The sequence below is a fragment of the Panulirus ornatus genome, chromosome 66 (assembly GCF_036320965.1).
Source record: "Panulirus ornatus isolate Po-2019 chromosome 66, ASM3632096v1, whole genome shotgun sequence".
Taxonomy (NCBI): Eukaryota; Metazoa; Arthropoda; class Malacostraca; order Decapoda; family Palinuridae; genus Panulirus; species Panulirus ornatus.
In genome coordinates, this window is record NC_092289.1 from 13,977,792 (window position 1) to 13,995,493 (window position 17,702).

A 17,702-nucleotide genomic window follows, 5' to 3' on the forward strand; every position below is an offset into this window, starting at 1 on the left:
TCTGGGGTCGGTCCGTGTTGGTTCGAATCTTCAGGTCGGTCAAACCTGAGACTTGATATCAGTCGTGGCCACCAGAGGCGCTATTAACTGTTTACGTTTTCCTCCCCTTATCAAACCTCGATGGAATCGTCGATAGTTGTGTTTAAGACTAAATCATGGAAGACATCAATAGGCAATTTGTCCCTATTTACTATACATATGATCTACGGAAATTCCAAAGTTTGTGTTATTACAATATACAGTAAATACTTTTCACTGAAACTGGTAGTCTCGCTCAGACATGTTTCCTCATCTGAACAGCTGATTCGATCATACACAACAGGACTGACGTGTCCTCTTGATGGAGTACTGCTCTCACATCTGGGGAGATTCTAAGTCTACATACGTTCTCAAATAGATTCAGATCCATTGCATTCCTACTTGTCATCTCTTCCTCAAAGTCTGACTAACTTCCTCAACGCTCCCGCGTCTTTTCTCTTTCTTGCTCTTCTGTAGATATGACCCAGGTTTTTTGCTTCCAGAATCAGGTTGCTTGTGTGAACCACGTAAAACTCGGGAGGCCACTGTATCACACTGATGAACGGATAGCCAGCAATGGTTACTCAACAGTGGGCCATTGGTATATATATATATATATATATATATATATATATATATATATATATATATATATATATATATATATATATATATATATATCCCTTTTATTTTGCGCTAGAAATCTACCCACTCACAATTTTTCGAAATGCTACAACCTATCCCTTTCTGTAGAGCAGGTTTTCCATATCTCCCAGGACTATTCATTAGTTAACCTGTTTCTCTAACTTCCCTACTTTTAAGTCTCGTTTGGACCCTTTTCATGATTCATTTCAGACCGGATTCTGTTGAGGACTTTCACCCGCAACTGAAGAAATGAGAGAGAGAGAGAGAGAGAGAGAGAGAGAGAGAGAGAGAGAGAGAGAGAGAGAGAGAGAGAGAGAGAGAGAGAGAGAGATGATGATAAGGTCTCAAGTCGAAGTGCCATCACACGCACCTCTATTTTACATCAATATCTCGTCACACACATTCTCACCACTCCTTGTCCTCCTGTCATCTATTGCTTGATTTTACCGACCAACCAGATGTTACAATGAGAGGTAATAGACCTAATCAAATAGATAAGTGCCAACCACCGGCTTGGCGAGACAAAACAAGCACACCAACTTTCCTGCGGGACATCGATCGACCCCGAGGTCTGGGTCCTGTGATGTGTGTTAACGTGTGCAGAGATCAGACATCAGAATTGTTCGCTGGTGCGTCGAGTGCAACAGGGCGAGTGGGGTAAGACTGCTGTGAGCTTAGTGAGAGCGAGGAGTGTGGCGGTAGTAGTGATGATGAGGGGGGTGTGTCACAAATGGTGTATCTATTTCACACCACCGAGGCCTCAGTCAGTGCACAAGATTGTTGTAGAGCGGGAGCTGTGTCTCGTGAGGAGATACCTCCACGCGAGAGGAAAGAGTATCACATGCTGTCTTCTGCTCCAAGGAGACATGTCTGTCGCAACCATTCAAATGTCACACGGTTTTCTTTGAGACAGTATTTTTTGAGAATTGACTTCAGTCAAACTAAAACTAACATACCTACCGTCCAATCAATTTACAGTCATCACTATGTGTCTCATATAGACAGAAATTCGTGCAGATTTGGCAAGCAACGCTTCATCCCCAAATCTGGTCGACCGGGTCAGTCTCCACCGCTTTGAAGCAAGGTTCCCACACTTCCCAAGACGACCAAGACATCCTCCTCCTGCGCATCCTTACCTATGGCCTGTGTCTCTCTCACTACTCATCCACCCACAATGCGTGCTTAAAACCAGGCATCAACAGAACACACGGGTGCATCCCCAAGCTCCCCTCTTCACTCCACTACACCTGACACCAACATACGAATGGAATGGAGGTGAATATTTAGCAGACTGAAGGTAAACACCTCATATTGAAGAGAATCGATATAATTTTATTCTTTTTTCATGAAAAGAGTCTTTGTCACAACAATCTATATTCAATTTTTTTTGTTCACCCGGTCATTGTTGTGTTTTATGCTCAGGAAAGTCCTGTGCGCTTATGAAACGAAGATGTTTGATGATGATTTTTTCCCATCAACCCCCATGAACCGAAAATCGAGTAGGTTAGGTAGAAAATAAAGGCCGGACATAACCCAAAATCGTGTCGTTATACGAACGTCTACCTCAACGGGATTGGTGACCACACACTCTCAAAAAAGACCCACGAGAAGTGGTCTCCCTGATAGCGAGTATCGAGGGATATAGAAACTCATTTACCCTCTGTGACACTACTGGAAAGACGAGGCCTATCTAGGTGCATTGGCAAACGCCATCAGGCAATGAGGAACCAGTGTGAGGAGGAGCAACGGAGAGAATATAACGGGAGGCACGGCTCCCAGATGGAGGAGGACCGACTATTGACGCAATCAGGAGCCTGAGAAGACGAACCTCTCGATTCACTGCAAGTGCAGGGATGGTCGGCTGAGCAACCATGACCGCAGAAAGAGTTCCTGATTCTTTAGACGTCGTAGGGAAAGGTTGGCGGAGCAGCCACGACTCCTTGAAGTGATCTTTGGGTGTTGAGTGGACGGCGAAACTCCAAGCAGATCCAAGACAAAGTGTACCAGGAATTTTTTTTCTAGTGATTGCTGGGGTGTCACCATCTAAGCAACCATCTCCCTCTCGACGGATGTCCTGATTTTGGGGACGGAAAACGGAATGGTTTTTAGGAGACACTCATGGTGTGTGAGAGCCATGGTGTGACGGCCTACTCTTGTTAACGAATGTAACAAAATACAGTCATTCTTGGAGGACAGAGTTTCACCCACATATACCCCGCTGGCACACTTTTCCGTGATGAAGGTGAAATCGCACTTCAGTAGGAGGTCATACAGCTTTATTCAACACGTAATTTTTGTGTACTTGTGGCACGACATGTTTCGTGGAGACAATCCACCTCATCAGGTGCCAGTAATCAAGAAAGTTATCTAAATCCCAAAATCACACTTGATTCCAGCCGTCCAATACCAATTTTTATAGACCAACCACTGTCTGCTTTGTCTGGCCATAACCATTGCCAGGGAGAGTGATTAAGGGGGGTCACGTGACGGGGGTTGACCTGGGTAGTTGGTGTGTCTTGAACAACGTTTTCTTTGTTTTTGTTTTCGTGTTTTGTCAATTCTCATAAGGATTTGGTTAATGCTAGGATGGGCTTTAAAATTGCCTGGGGACAAATTAAATTTCTTTGTAAAGCAATTAAGACATTTAATGACGTTGCGTGTGGCATAATCAGCAGAGGAGTATAGAATAACGGGATTTTCAAGATCTATGGGATGATCATTTTCATGACAATGTTTAGCGATCGCATTTTTTTTGTGGTCATCCCTGCGTACTGCATGACGGTGCCAATAACACCTCTCCGTTAGAATTTTACCTGTCTGGCCTATAAAGATATATTCACATGCCTTGCATTTGACTGCGTAAACACTCTCAATTGTTGTATGATTTGGCCTACTCTGTTCCTCGGCAAGTTGGAGTGCGCTTAAGTGAAGCCCTTGCAAGGGTGGAGGCGTGACTTTGGCTGCAGCAATTTAGGAACAAATGACGCCCCAGAGTATGTTAGATCAGGCGAGTTGATTTCGGCGGTGGCTGATACGTTAGTTGAAGTGTCACTCCTACACTGAAGCAACAGCAGTACTACGACATTGCAGTGGGAACCGACCCGTAAGGGAGAATCAGCATCAGCATCCAATAAGATTTCCTGTGGCAGCATTACTCTAACCATACTATACTGTGACACTTCTGAGTTTCTTATATTGCCAGTTGTTGAGCCAGAGGGAGCGGTGGGTGGAGATGTGCCATTTCTCTCTCTCTCTCTCTCTCTCTCTCTCTCTCTCTCTCTCTCTCTCTCTCTCTCTCTCTCTCTCAAATATCATTGTGACCTCAGTAGATGTCCTTGTCAATTTGACCATCAGGTCTCCTGTTATCTATCCTTCCCATCTACATCACCCCACATCCTCGTTAACATCCCTACTTTAATATCCTCTCCACACCATCACTAACCTCCGTAAGTCCACACTATCCTTTCCACATCATCATTACTCTTTCCACATTCTTACTACGCTCCCCATGTACTCTTTACCCTCGGCACATCCATCCTCACTGACTTTCCTACATCTTCACTATCCATCCAACATCCTCAGTATCGTTTCTTCGTTCTCACATACCACCCTCCTTCCTTCTTCATATCTCCACTACCCCCTCCACATCTTCACTACCCTCCACAAATCATTGTCTTTCCCATCTCTATCCATTCCACATTCTCACGACCTCCCTCAGATCCTCAATACCCTTCCCACATCTTCACTACAGTCCTAATATCACTGTACTTCCCATATCCCCAATCCAACACCGCCATTACCCTCCCATTTATCATTTGCCATCCTCCCCATATCTTCACTACGGTCTCCAAATCATCATTAATCCACAAATCATTGTCTTTCCCATCTCTATCCATTCCACATCCTCACTACCTCCCTCAGATCCTCAATACCCTTCCCACATCTTCACTACAGTCCTAGCATCACTGTACTTCCGATATCCTCAATACAACATCCCCATTACCCTCCCATTTATCATTTGCCATCCTCCCCATATCTTCACTACGGTCTCCAAATCATCATTAATCCAATTTTCTCCTTACCCTCTTTCTTATTCCAAAGGCCTCACTAAACTTTCCACATTTTGTTTTCGGCAGATCTTCACTACCTTCCTAAATCCTCACTACTCTCCCCACACCAGGATTACCCCACGCATATGATATAGCGAGGGTGACGACAACGCTTCAATGGCTCAGATAGGTATCTCTTTTCTGCCTCAAGCACACGTGGGATGCTGGCTTTCAGTCCCTTCCCCCCTTATCCTCCCTTCCCCCCCCCCCCATATTCTCCTACCCTCGCCATGTGCTCCCTACTTCACTTCTTTCTCTAACTGCACTTTCCTCCCCACACCTGTGCTATCTTCCCCCACACAGCAACAACCCCGTCACAAGTATCCTCCCTACGCCAGCACAATTGCCGATACTCTAAACGTACCTACAGCCTTCCTAACAGCCTGCGTAAGCTATATTGTACATAGCAATGGTGCATGTGGTTCCTGATGTTGATGTTCACGGGACACCACACACACACACACACACACACACACACACACACACAACTAGAACCGTTATCATCTGAGAAGCAACACGCTTCTCAGGGAAAATGGGTTGGGGGTGGGGGATCATGTGTAATGAAAGATTTCTAAAGGAGAGTGAGTTCGGTCTTAGACACGGGTTGGTGGTTGGATTGGTTGGTTGGGTTATAGGCCTGTCAACCGCCAGGATCATGAAGGCCGTCAACGTGAGTTACATCCATCAACTGAAAAATAACACCTTCGGGTGTTAAAGATGATTCTAAGATCACATACACTCTCACTATGCACGTGGCCCATGGACAGAGGAAGTCTTGTAGAGAATGATGTAAAGATTCATAAGGAACTGAAACAAGATCGGAGAGGGTTTTCACCGTGAATGTAAATCCCTTACAGCAATGAGACAGAATGGAATGGAAGGACTGACTCCGTCTTCCGGTAAGCCAGATCCAGGATCTGGACGGCACAGAGGAACGGTAAAGTGACAAGCGAGATGGATAGATTACCTCAGTGAACGAAAACCAAGGACGGACGTCGGAGGACTTATGTATATGATGCCAAAGTCATGGAGGACGTGGAAAGAGACGAAAAGCTCATTAATTTTTTCCAAAGGAACCTAACCTAAACTTGAACGTTTATCTGAGGCATAATTTGTTATGAAACAGATAGGAATTCTAGCCCTATTTACAGGAGACTAGAAGGGCGCTGTTGCCCGAACGAGACATTCAGATGATTAAGGAGTGGAACAAGGTGGTGAACTTACATTCTCCATCCCCTCTTTATCTTCCTGAGCGTCCAATACCCACCACCCTTTCCCCCTCACCACTTCATCATCATCCCCCACATCACCATTTACTATCCAGCCTAATCCGCACTACACCCCCCCCCAATCATCACTAACCCCCCCACATCATCACTACTCCCCCCCCCCCCACACACACACACACACACACACACACATCATCACTACCCTCCTCGCACCAACACTATCTTTAACCTCCACATTACCAAACAACACTGAACAAGTTACACACGCCCTCACTATCATTTCCTCCACATAACATAACTACACTGGGTAACATATATGCCCTCTCACTTATTTTCCTACATTACAGTCGCTTTTATCTAGGTTACCAAAGTCGATATCCACAGTCATCAATCACCCTTTCAGTGAGTGATTCATAAAATGCATATAAACATAATTCATTTCTTCTTGACTGCTGGGGTAAACCCCATGATAGAAGGTCAAACTGTCCGGTTGAATGACGATGTCGAGGAGGAGCAAAGTGACGTCGTGGCCGACGTCTGTGAGGCCGAGGCTGCGACAGGTGTTGCTGAGGCCGTTGACTCGGTGGCGGTACCTTTAGAATCTAGCATCATCATCCATGCTCAAGAGGACCCGCAACCGAAGTTCAAGCTTATGACTGAAGACCCGAGTGTCAGAGATGCTATCAGAAGATACTGGAGGAACAGAGCGAAGAGATCTAACATGACGCTCTCTCCACCTACGCAATCTCCTGTTGTGAGCCATGCCTTTCCCTCAATGCCCGTATCTGGCCTGAAGACCGGAGGGGAAGTCTTGGCTGTAGATGCTGACGAGGAGGTACCTTCACCATCCAGCACCGCCAGGGCTCCTTTGATCCCCAGACTTATGACTAAAGGACAGAGTTTCTTGGACGCTCTAAAGAGGTACTGTTTACTCAGCCGCACGCATCACACGAGTGTCGCAAACCTAGTCTCGCTTTCACTGCTTGTCGCCATCCGAAAGAATACCGACGACAAAGACGAGATGGAGGACTCGGATGCGTCCTCACTCGAGTCCCTTGTAATAAACAATCCTGACAAACTGAATGAATACAAGAAATGTTTGGGTAAGTTGTTGTTGGACACTTGTGTCCAAAATGATAACTTCATTAAAAAAGAGCCCGCCCAGGAGGCACATTTTCCCACCACCAAACGGACGACACCAACTGCATCCGTATGCGAGCCCCATGTGATACACAGTCCTAAGAAACTGAGAGAATATAAGAAGAACTTGGAGGAGATGTTCTCCAAAATGTATTGTCAAGGCTCTCCCGCCGTCAGTGAACCCAGCTCGATATAGACGACTGGACCCAAAGACGAACAAGCCTCCGCCGTATCTGAATGTTCTTCTACTACAGGTGTCGGGGATGAAAAAGCGTCCACGCCTGTCGCCACACACACCTATACCTACCACCATCATCATTACTTCCATAAAACGTCGTGCCCAAACCACGACCAACAGGTGTCTGTGGCTACTACCCCAGACACGGCTGAATTGCCTGCAGCTACAGTTATAAGCCACACCCACTCCTACCACCATTCCCAGGAATCCCAAGACTTACTCTATTATCGACATTGCGGGGAGGCTACAGTATGTACCACCACGCACGTCAAGGATGAAAACCGCACCTTTCATCACCACCATTACTACCATGGACCACCGCCGCCACACCACTCCCCTCCACCCACTGCCGTGCCTGCTGTGTCCACCGCTGACCCTCCCACGACAGATATATCCACGGATGTATCCCTACAGTCCGCCACACCCACTATCACGAACCTCTCCAAACCCCAAAAGCAGATGCCCACGGGACGCCTCCCGCCAGGGATGCTCGCCTGCATCCAGAGGTACTGTTTCATCTCTGGGGGTAAAGGGGGCACTTGTGTGGTTCCTCTCTCGAACGGGTCGAGCGTAGAGTTGCAGGGCACCTTTGGATACTCATTATACACATTCGATGGGGTCTTCCTAGTCAAGAAAGACATGGAGCAAATGATTGAAAAGTTCAGACACTCACTGTCGTGCATAAGCCGTGACAAAAATGTGTGCGTCATCATCTGTGGGCCGCTGCAGCCCGAGAGAGCAACACTGGTGTGCAGTCTGTTCAAAGAGACCGTAAAACAAATCCTGAAAAAAGTCGACGAGGTCACCGTCTCGGCCTCTCATATATACATAAACAGGATGAAAATGATCTACTCGCTGAATCTGACACGGGGATCCGAGATGAACATCCGTTCTTGCATGCGCCAGGTGAAGAAACTCAGGAAACCGAAGCTCCAGTTGCTCTTGAAGGCGGAGGTCCACAAAGGCGGGAGCTTCGTCCTCATTGATCTGGCTGCCACAGAACAACTGGATCGGTTACATGGCATAGTCCTTAGTGCCCTGCAGGGATAGGAACACGATCAGTGCTTCCTGCTCCGCTTGCTGTACACTTACCTCCGGGACCGGAAGTGCACGACTCATGTGATCGCCTGCGTGAGTCAAGATTATCGCCAGGACAACGTCGACACCGTCAGGGCCACGGGGAAACTCATGGTCCACGAGCGAGCCCCGAAGATGAGTCGCATCGGGTTTCTGAAGTCGCCAAGTTCTCTTCCATCATACCCACAGACAAGGAAATCTCCCACAGTAACAGCCTCTGCTCGCATCACAGAGTCTCCCCGTACTACGCCAACCACAACAGAAATTCCCCAGAAAGCGGCGTCAGCCTCTACCCCAACCACAGAAGCCTCCCAAACTACGCCAGACACCACCCAGACTACGCTAGACACCACCCAGACTACAGGATCTCTCCCAAAAACAGCATCGGCCTCTACCCTAATCACAGAAACTTCCCAGACTTCAGCCACTACCAGGCAGACCACAAAAATCCCCAAGATACCTGAGCTTCGAGGAATTCTAAAGACATTGCTCATAGCAACATTTGCCCTTACACTTGGTGCGTTGTTTCTTTGGTGGTTCATTAGTCTGCTCCAGATCTATCTTGACGGGCAACATTCAAAACTGGAGAAATCCGTTATCCACAAGCACTACATTCGCGAGCTGCTGCACAGGCTGCCGCTAGTGGGGAAACTGATCTCTGGACCCCTGGACCTGCGACCGGCAGACTACTATGACCCAGACTCAGCGTGGGCCAAGGTACCGGTAGTGGGACACTTCCGGACCATCATCAACACCTACAAGCAGGTCCAATGGATGGAGGCAAAGTTAGGAATGGCGGTTTATGGGTTTTCCACCCCATAGGTCATGTGTATTGCCGCTGTGCTTTACATCAGTGTTGTAACGCTCGTCTACTGGCAATGCCAGTGCTTGTTGAAAATACCATGGTTCTCTCCCACAAGACCAGAGTGAGAAGGGACTGGAGGAAGGCAAGCAACATTGACCGTCAGCAAGAAAAGAGTGTATGCATAATTTTGATTACAGGTGAACTATCAAAAGAGATCACCAATATATTCTTATTGTATGTTTGATGCGTATAACTATTCCATTTACAATGTATATAGTTACGATACATACATTTCTTGCGTCTTTTGACGCTGATAAAACCGTAAACTGTTTGATGCAGTGGACACCTATAGGTTCTCTCTCAAAAAATTTCCAGGTCAGATATTTTACTTGACATCACAACAAAACATGCAGAAACTGAAACTAGGTATAAACTAACCTTCAAACACTGGAGAAGGCTCGTGAAAAGTTTAACTCCTTCAAAAACACAACAGGAAACGCCAAGAGAATAATGAGCTCAAGATTCTCGAAGAATCCAGCCTGGGAGTCTAGTGAGGCGCTGTCATCAGACCAGAGTGCACGTAGGACTAATGAGGAAGAACACGCCATGAACTGCCTTCGTCAGGGCTTCGAAGAGCCTTAAAGAGAGTCTTAGCCCCACAAAAAATAATTAGCAGCTACACTGACGACTAGTTTTAGGCACAACAACCACACTGGGAAATCAATTCCAAGCACAGGAACCATACAGCAAAGACGCGTTCCAGGCACAACAGCCAATTTGGAAACTAGCTCCAGATACAAACGCTGCATCGGAGACACAGCCACAATAGTAACCAGCTCCAGGACGAACATTTGCACTGGGAGCAGTTCCAGGCAATACGGACACGCTTCATAAACACCGTGGACCACCTCACCTTGAGCTATACAGACACCGAAGATCCTGACTAACGAATCAAGAACACTGTCGGACATCGTTTTTTGGTGAAATTCAACTACAATCCCATCCACTCCAGTCGCCATGTGCTACATTCCATTTTCCATATGGTTTACACGGCGTTTTCTTGTGCCAAACTATTCGCCGTGACTCGTTTCGCATATGCGTCCCATCTAAAACGATACTCTTTCACACTGAACACACCCTCTGCTGCCTCCATATGAAATACCCTCGCCCCTCCATAACCACTTACTCGTACATTCAAACCTCACATCAGCAATCCTCGAACTTGCAAAAGAGGCGGAAGAAGAAGAAGAAGAAGAAGAATGCTCATTCACTGGTCTCAGTTCCTTCTGAATAACCCGGCTCACTTGCCTCCCTCCCCTTCACTACCAGGTCTATAAACGCTGCCCAGTTTATAAAGAAATATACACATATTCACTCGCTTCTTATATGAAATTTACTGGATAAACCTAGCGACGGAAAATCACACCAAAGGGAAATCTGAGACCGGGGATCAAAGCACTTTCCACCGAAGCCAAAAATAGTCGTGAATAAGGTCAATGAAACATTGCAAGGTTTTCCCCTCCGTGGCATCAGCATTGATCTCTGCGGTAATTACCAAGAAATACACCAGAGCTTAGAGGGGTCGTATGAGGACTCGGGGGTTGTAATTACCGAGTGTGTTTATATACGTGAGAGGATCACGTGACCCCTTACTGAATTACAGGGCGTTGTTGGGGTGGCGGGGGAGAAGATTAGCAGGAGTCGTTCTGATGCTTCTGTTGGTTTATCATATTGTGAGATGTTTACCCAATGGCGTCCTAGCTTCGTCTCTTCGATGTATATCAACTGACTTATATTTCTCCCTTGTGTCTCCCCTGATGATGTGATTATTACACGAAAGTGCACTTGGGAACTTTTCGTGTTTCATTTTCCCCGTGGACTCATAGGAATATCTTGATCACGCGCAAAATTGTGATCCTTTCCAATATATATATATATATATATATATATATATATATATATATATATATATAATTGCACTAGTCCATGATGATAGGATAAAGGTGAAATCGCACTTCAGTAGAAATTCATAAAATTATATTGAACATAATTTTTCTATACATGTGGCACGACATGTTTCGTGGAAGCAATCCACCTCATCAGGTGCCAGTACTTAACAAAGTTATTTAAATCCCAACATCACACTTGAGTCCCGCCGTCCAACACCAATCTGTATAGACCAACCACTGTCTGCTTTCTCTGGCAGTAACCGTTGTAAGGGAGAGTGATTAAGGGGGGGTCACGTGGCGGCGGTTGACCTGGGTAGCTGGATGTGTCTTGAACAACATATTTTTTGTTTTCGTGTTTTGTCAATTCTTCTCATAATGATTTGGTTAATGCCAGGATGAGCTTTAAAATTGCCTGGGGATAAATTAAAGTTCTTAGTATTAGCAATTATGTGACGTTGCGTGTGGCATAATCAGCAGAGAGGTATAGAATAACGGGATTTTCAAGATCTATGGGGTGATCATTTTCATGACAATGTTTAGCGATCGCATTTTTGTGGTCATCCCTGCGTACTGCATGACGGTGCCAATAACTTTTTTAAGTACTGGCACCTGATGAGGTGGATTGTGTCCACGAAAAGTGCCACACGTATAGGAAAATTACATGTTTATAATTGTACGAACTACTGAAGTGCGATTTCACCTTCATATATATATATATATATATATATATATATATATATATATATATATATATTATCCCTGGGGATAGGGGATTAAGAATATTTCCCACGTATTCCCTGCGTGTCGTAGAAGGCGACTAAAAGGGAAGGGAGCGGGGGGCTGGAAATCCTCCCCTTTTTTTTTTTCTTTGATGTTTTAAAAGAAGGAACAGAGTGGGGCCAGGTGAGGATATGCAACAAAGGCCCAGGCCTCTGTTCTTAACGCTACCTCGCTAACGCGGGAAATGGCGAATAGTTTAAAAGAAGAAATATATAAATATACATATATGATGATAATAATAATAATAATAATAATAATAATAATAATAATATTACATCCAAAGGACCCAAGGCTAACTTAACAGGAAAGACTTTCCAGATATTCATGGATGTATTCATGACGGCAGCCAAGTCACACAGTCGCCGTAGCAACACGCACCCTCAGGACTCCTCGTCTTGGTAAAGTACGAGCATATGTTCCAGGGATAAACATTACGTGGAAGTCATACAAGATGAAGCAATCACATCGCCCAATCTCTTCCCATAATAGGATGGTGTTTGGTACTCTCTCTCTCTCTCTCTCTCTCTCTCTCTCTCTCTCTCTCTCTCTTGACGAGTGGCGTAGAGAGGAGGGCATATTTGCTAAAAGCATGTAAGAAGTGGACTCAGTCGGTATCCTTATCTATCTATCTATATATATATATATATATATATATATATATATATATATATATATATATATATATATATACATATATATATATATTTTCTTTTCTTTTTTTCAAACTATTCGCCATTGCCCGCGTTAGCAGGTAGCGGTAAGAACAGAGGACTGGGCCTCTGAGGGAATATCCTCACCTGGCCTCGTTCTCTAGTCCTTCTTTTGGAAAATCAAAAAAAAAAAAAAAACGAGAGGGGAGGATTTCCAGCTCCAAGCTCCCTCCCCTTTTAGTCGCCTTCTACGACACGCAGGGAATACGTGGGAAGTATTCTTTCTCCCCTATCCCCAGGGATATATATATATATATATATATATATATATATATATATATATATATATATATATATTCATACATATTCGCCATTTTCCGCGTTAGCGAGGTAGCGTTAGAACAGGGGACTGAGCCTTAGAGGAGTGTACTCACTTGGCCCCCTTCTCTGTTCATTCTTTTGGAAAACTTAAAAAAGGGAGGGGAGGGGATTTCCAGCCCCCCGCTCCCTTCCCTTTTAGTCGCCTACGACACGAAGGGATCAGATACCATAAACATGATATGATCTTGATCTCATTTGTCGTAAATGTGCCGTATCGGATTCTCTATACGCTGCTGGTGACTGGGACAATATACATTACTGGGGAAACAATAACGAATGATGCCCACGCATCCATAAATAGATTCACATTGTTGTCAATGTATCTATGCACTTATGTATAGACGGGATGACTTTTCCACGTACGAACGAACAATACGGGAATGAAAGAATTACTGGAAATCATGTGATTTTACAATATTTTTCTTTCAAACATAATAAATTCAATTAAGTTTCTTTTTTACATAGTTTTACACTGTTAGCATCTCATGGATATGAACTGGATATAAGTCTGTACAAAGTCCAGTTTGAACATTCTGAAAAACACTCTTTTTTATATCAAAAATAGTAACAATCATCGTCTCGTATTTTTAGATAGGGGAGAAAGAATACTTCCCACGTATTCCCTGCGTGTCGTAGAAGGCGACTAAAAGGGAAGGGAGCGGGTAGCTGGAAATCCTCCCCTCTTGGTTTTTTCAATCTTCCAAAAGAAGGAACAGAGAAGGGGGCCAGGTGAAGATACTCCCTCAAAGGTCCAGTCCTCTGTTCTTAACGCTACCTCGCTAATGCGGGAAATGGCGAATAGTATGAAAAAAAAAAAGAAAAATACGAAAAATTATATCATTACTGCGAGTATATTAGAACTGATGAACGCCAAGGTTATGGTCAATGTTATTGAATCCTATGATGAATATTATGTTCATTTCTTTGTTCTGGTGTTAAGAACAGGGGGTGAACGTTGACTATGCCAGAGCACAAAGATTATTTTATGATCATAGCTGGAAAAACGGGAGCGCCAGACCTGTGATTATCATGATACGAGACGATACAAGAGAGTCCTAGTCATAGATCGTGATCAAAGAACACGTTAAGTGGAAAAAATGATGGCCTTTTTTTTTTTTTTTAAACGTTCATTAACTCATAATCGACATCAACTCAGAGCTTATCAACAGGTTGAATACGAGAGCACGACCTTCAAACACGAGGGTACGACCTTTGAACACGAGGGCACGATCTATGAACACGAGGGCACGACCAATGAACACGAGGGCATGATCTCTGAACACGAGGGCACGATCTATGAACACGAGGGCACGATCTTTGAACACGAGGGCACGACCAATGAACACGAGGGCATGATCTCTGAACACGAGGGCACGATCTTTGAACACGAGGGCACGACCAATGAACACGAGGGCATGATCTCTGAACACGAGAGCACGACCTTCAAACACGAGGTCACGACCTTCAAACACGAGGGCATGATCTATGAACACGAGGGTACGACTAATGAACACGAGGGCACGACCTTTGAACACGAGGGCACGACCTTTGAACACGAGGGTACGACTAATTAACACGAGGGCATGATCTATGAAACACGAGGGTACGACCAATGAACACGAGGTCACAACCTTTGAACACGAGGGCACGACCTTTGAACACGAGGGCACGACCAATGAACACGACGGCACGATCTATGAACACGAGGGCACGACCTTTGAACACGAGGGCACGATCAATGAACACGAGGTCACGATCTATGAACAAGAGGGCACGACTTTTGAACACGAGGGCACGACCAATGAACACGAGGGCACGACCTTTTGACTCGTAGGCACGGCCCTTGGGGAGTAATAACGCTTTCTTTGAGCCGATCCATAAGGTACAAGCCCTTGCGTCACGCCACAACACCCAAGGGCATAGGAACATGTGACGACGACACAGCTATATAAGGGATCTGGTGTTAAACCTGAAGGCTGGTGCTGTGTGGTGGATTGGACGAAGTAGTACGCAACCCTGGGACTATCCGACCACCCAACTACCAGCGACGCCCCGGACGCGTCAGTAGTAGAGGTCGGGGCTGGTCACCCAACCACCATCACCACCAGTGACGCCCCTGGCGCGTCAGCAGTAGAGGTCGGGGCTGGTCACCCAACCACCATCACCACCAGTGACGCCCCTGGCGCGTCAGGAGTACAGGTCGGGTCTGGTCACCCAACCACTATCACCACCAGTGACGCCCCGGACGCGTCAGTAGTAGAGGTCGGGGCTGGTCACCCAACCACCATCACCACCAGTGACGCCCCTGACGCGTCAGCAGTAGAGGTCGGGGCTGGTCACCCAACCACCATCACCACCAGTGACGCCCCTGGCGCGTCAGCAGTACAGGTCGGGGCTGGTCACCCAACCACTATCACCACCAGTGGCGCCCCAGACGCGGCAGGAGGAGGACGTACGGCAGAACGCCTCCACTTCGCCTCAGTCAGCCTCATCCACCCCCTCCCTACACGCCGCCTCCGGGAATAAACTCAGCAGAAAACTGTGAATCTTTCTCAGTGTTTACTAACATTATACCATCTATGAACCTCCTTTCCTCTGGTGATTTATGAATATACCTCTTTTTTTCCACCCTCAAAAGTTGATATAGAAGCGATAATTATGGCAAGAGTATTTGCAGTATATCCAACAATATAAGGTAAGACACAGTGGAACAGGTATTTTTTGATAGACAATCTGATCCTATGATATATAGTAGACGAGGCTCTTATCATATCACGAAGGACCTATGATGTAAGATGTGCCTGGGAAACTTTGGTGCCAACGAATTCGTGTGATAGAGTTCTGCACAGCATACCGCTGTCTGGTGGTATGTTATGTATCACCACACTATATCACTCCTGACCTGTATCGATCTTCAGTATACGATAGTGTCTCATGCACGTCTGCCTACTACATAACTCTCTCTCCCTCGGTGCGGTGAGCGCTGCGCGATAGCTTTACCTCATGTCGAAAGAGCTTGTCGAACGAACATGAAGATGAGTATACACTCTCTCTCTCTCTCTCTCTCTAGCTGGGTTGGGGGGGTGGGGGTTGTTGTTGAGGTGGGAGACAAACATCCACAACCTTTATGAGTGAGGTGGCTGAAGGCCTAACCTTAAAAGTCCATCTCGAATCTCAGCCAACCATATGTAACTGTTTCACTCTCACAAGAACGAGTCTCTTCACAGCATGATTGTCACGAAGTGACTTGAGGGATCATCTTAAACCCACAGGCAGGACACATTGATTCTATATCCTCTTGCTTGACCAGTATTGATATTGCTTACATACCTTCGTCAAATACGTCCAGAAACTTGGTCTAGCTCTGGGGCACCCACCGCTGCGTTCTGTGGTCCTTAAGACTCGCCTGTTCTCTGATGGGCAGCCAGCCTAGCAGGCCTACCACGTTAGTGTTGCAACAGCGCGGCAAATGTCCACAATGGACAGTTTGTACCCATTTCAACGACCAGTTGGATATTCGAACCCTTCAACAGAGATAATCGTGTTTCTTTCACCCTCACAGTCGTCGTAGCATCCGCGTTCTTCAGAAGTTGCTACCGGGCTGCCATGATCCCCAGGCTGCTACTTTTACGTGTGTGTGTGTGTGAAAACAAGTTTGTTTTATTCGATAAAATCCGTATCTTTTTTTTTTGTTACACTGTCTTCCGCGTACTGTGCCTTTGTCTAATATGGGTCTGAGTAAGTGTGGGCAGGTCAGCCACGTCAATGTAATTCAGAGTGCGTTTCAAAATGTTACTGACGCCTGTTTGCGAAATACTCGTTGCCAAAATGGGATTGAGAGCCAGGCATATATAACTGTTGCCTACAGACAATGAAGAATACCTTGAAAATCACTGGAATTTGATATATTTAATTCTTCTACCCAAGGGTAAAGTCCTTTGGCCTCAGGATCGTAGAGATGTTAATATAATCATTGTAATCTCAAGGATGTGAGGCTCGGGAGCTCAGTGATCGATGGATGAGGGTAATGATTCCAGGAAAAAAACGGGTTCTAAGAAATTATCTACTGAAGAAGATATAATCGTATAATCTGTTATCTATTATTGTTTTTTATTAGGTAGATTCAGGGAAGGAGGAGAAAACCTGAGCATCTATAGGTATAATCTTTTATCTTTTATTGTTTTTTTCTATTAGGTAGATTCAGGGAAGGAGGAGCAAGCCTGAGCATCTATAGGTATAATCTTTATCTTTTATTGTTTTTTTCTATTAGGTAGATTCAGGGAAGGAGGAGAAAACCTGAGCATCTATACGTATAATCTTTTATCTTTTATTGTTTTTTCTATTAAGTAGATTCAGGGAAGGAGGAGAAAACCTGAGCATCTATAGTTATAATCTTTTATCTTTTATTGTTTTTTCTATTAAGTAGATTCAGGGAAGGAGGAGAAAACCTGAGCATCTATACGTATAATCTTTTATCTTTTATTGTTTTTTCTATTAAGTAGATTCAGGGAAGGAGGAGAAAACCTGAGCATCTATACGTATAATCTTTTATCTTTTATTGTTTTTTCTATTAAGTAGATTCAGGGAAGGAGGAGAAAGCCTGAGCATCTATAGGTATAATCTTTATCTTTTATTGTTTTTTTCTATTAAGTAGATTCAGGGAAAGAGGAGAAAACCTGAG

The 17,702-nt window shown here is 45.2% G+C and overlaps 1 protein-coding gene across 1 annotated transcript in view; it reads right to left on the minus strand.

The window, feature by feature from the left end:
* LOC139746694 (metalloreductase STEAP4-like) overlaps window positions 1-16,406 on the minus strand; it is a 37,182-nt gene extending 20,776 nt beyond the window's left edge. Inside the window, exon 1 of the mRNA XM_071658141.1 lies at window positions 16,352-16,406. The gene's annotated coding sequence lies outside the window, so the exon portion shown is untranslated. The remainder of the gene's footprint in view (window positions 1-16,351) is intronic.
* Window positions 16,407-17,702: the final 1,296 nt, after the last annotated feature.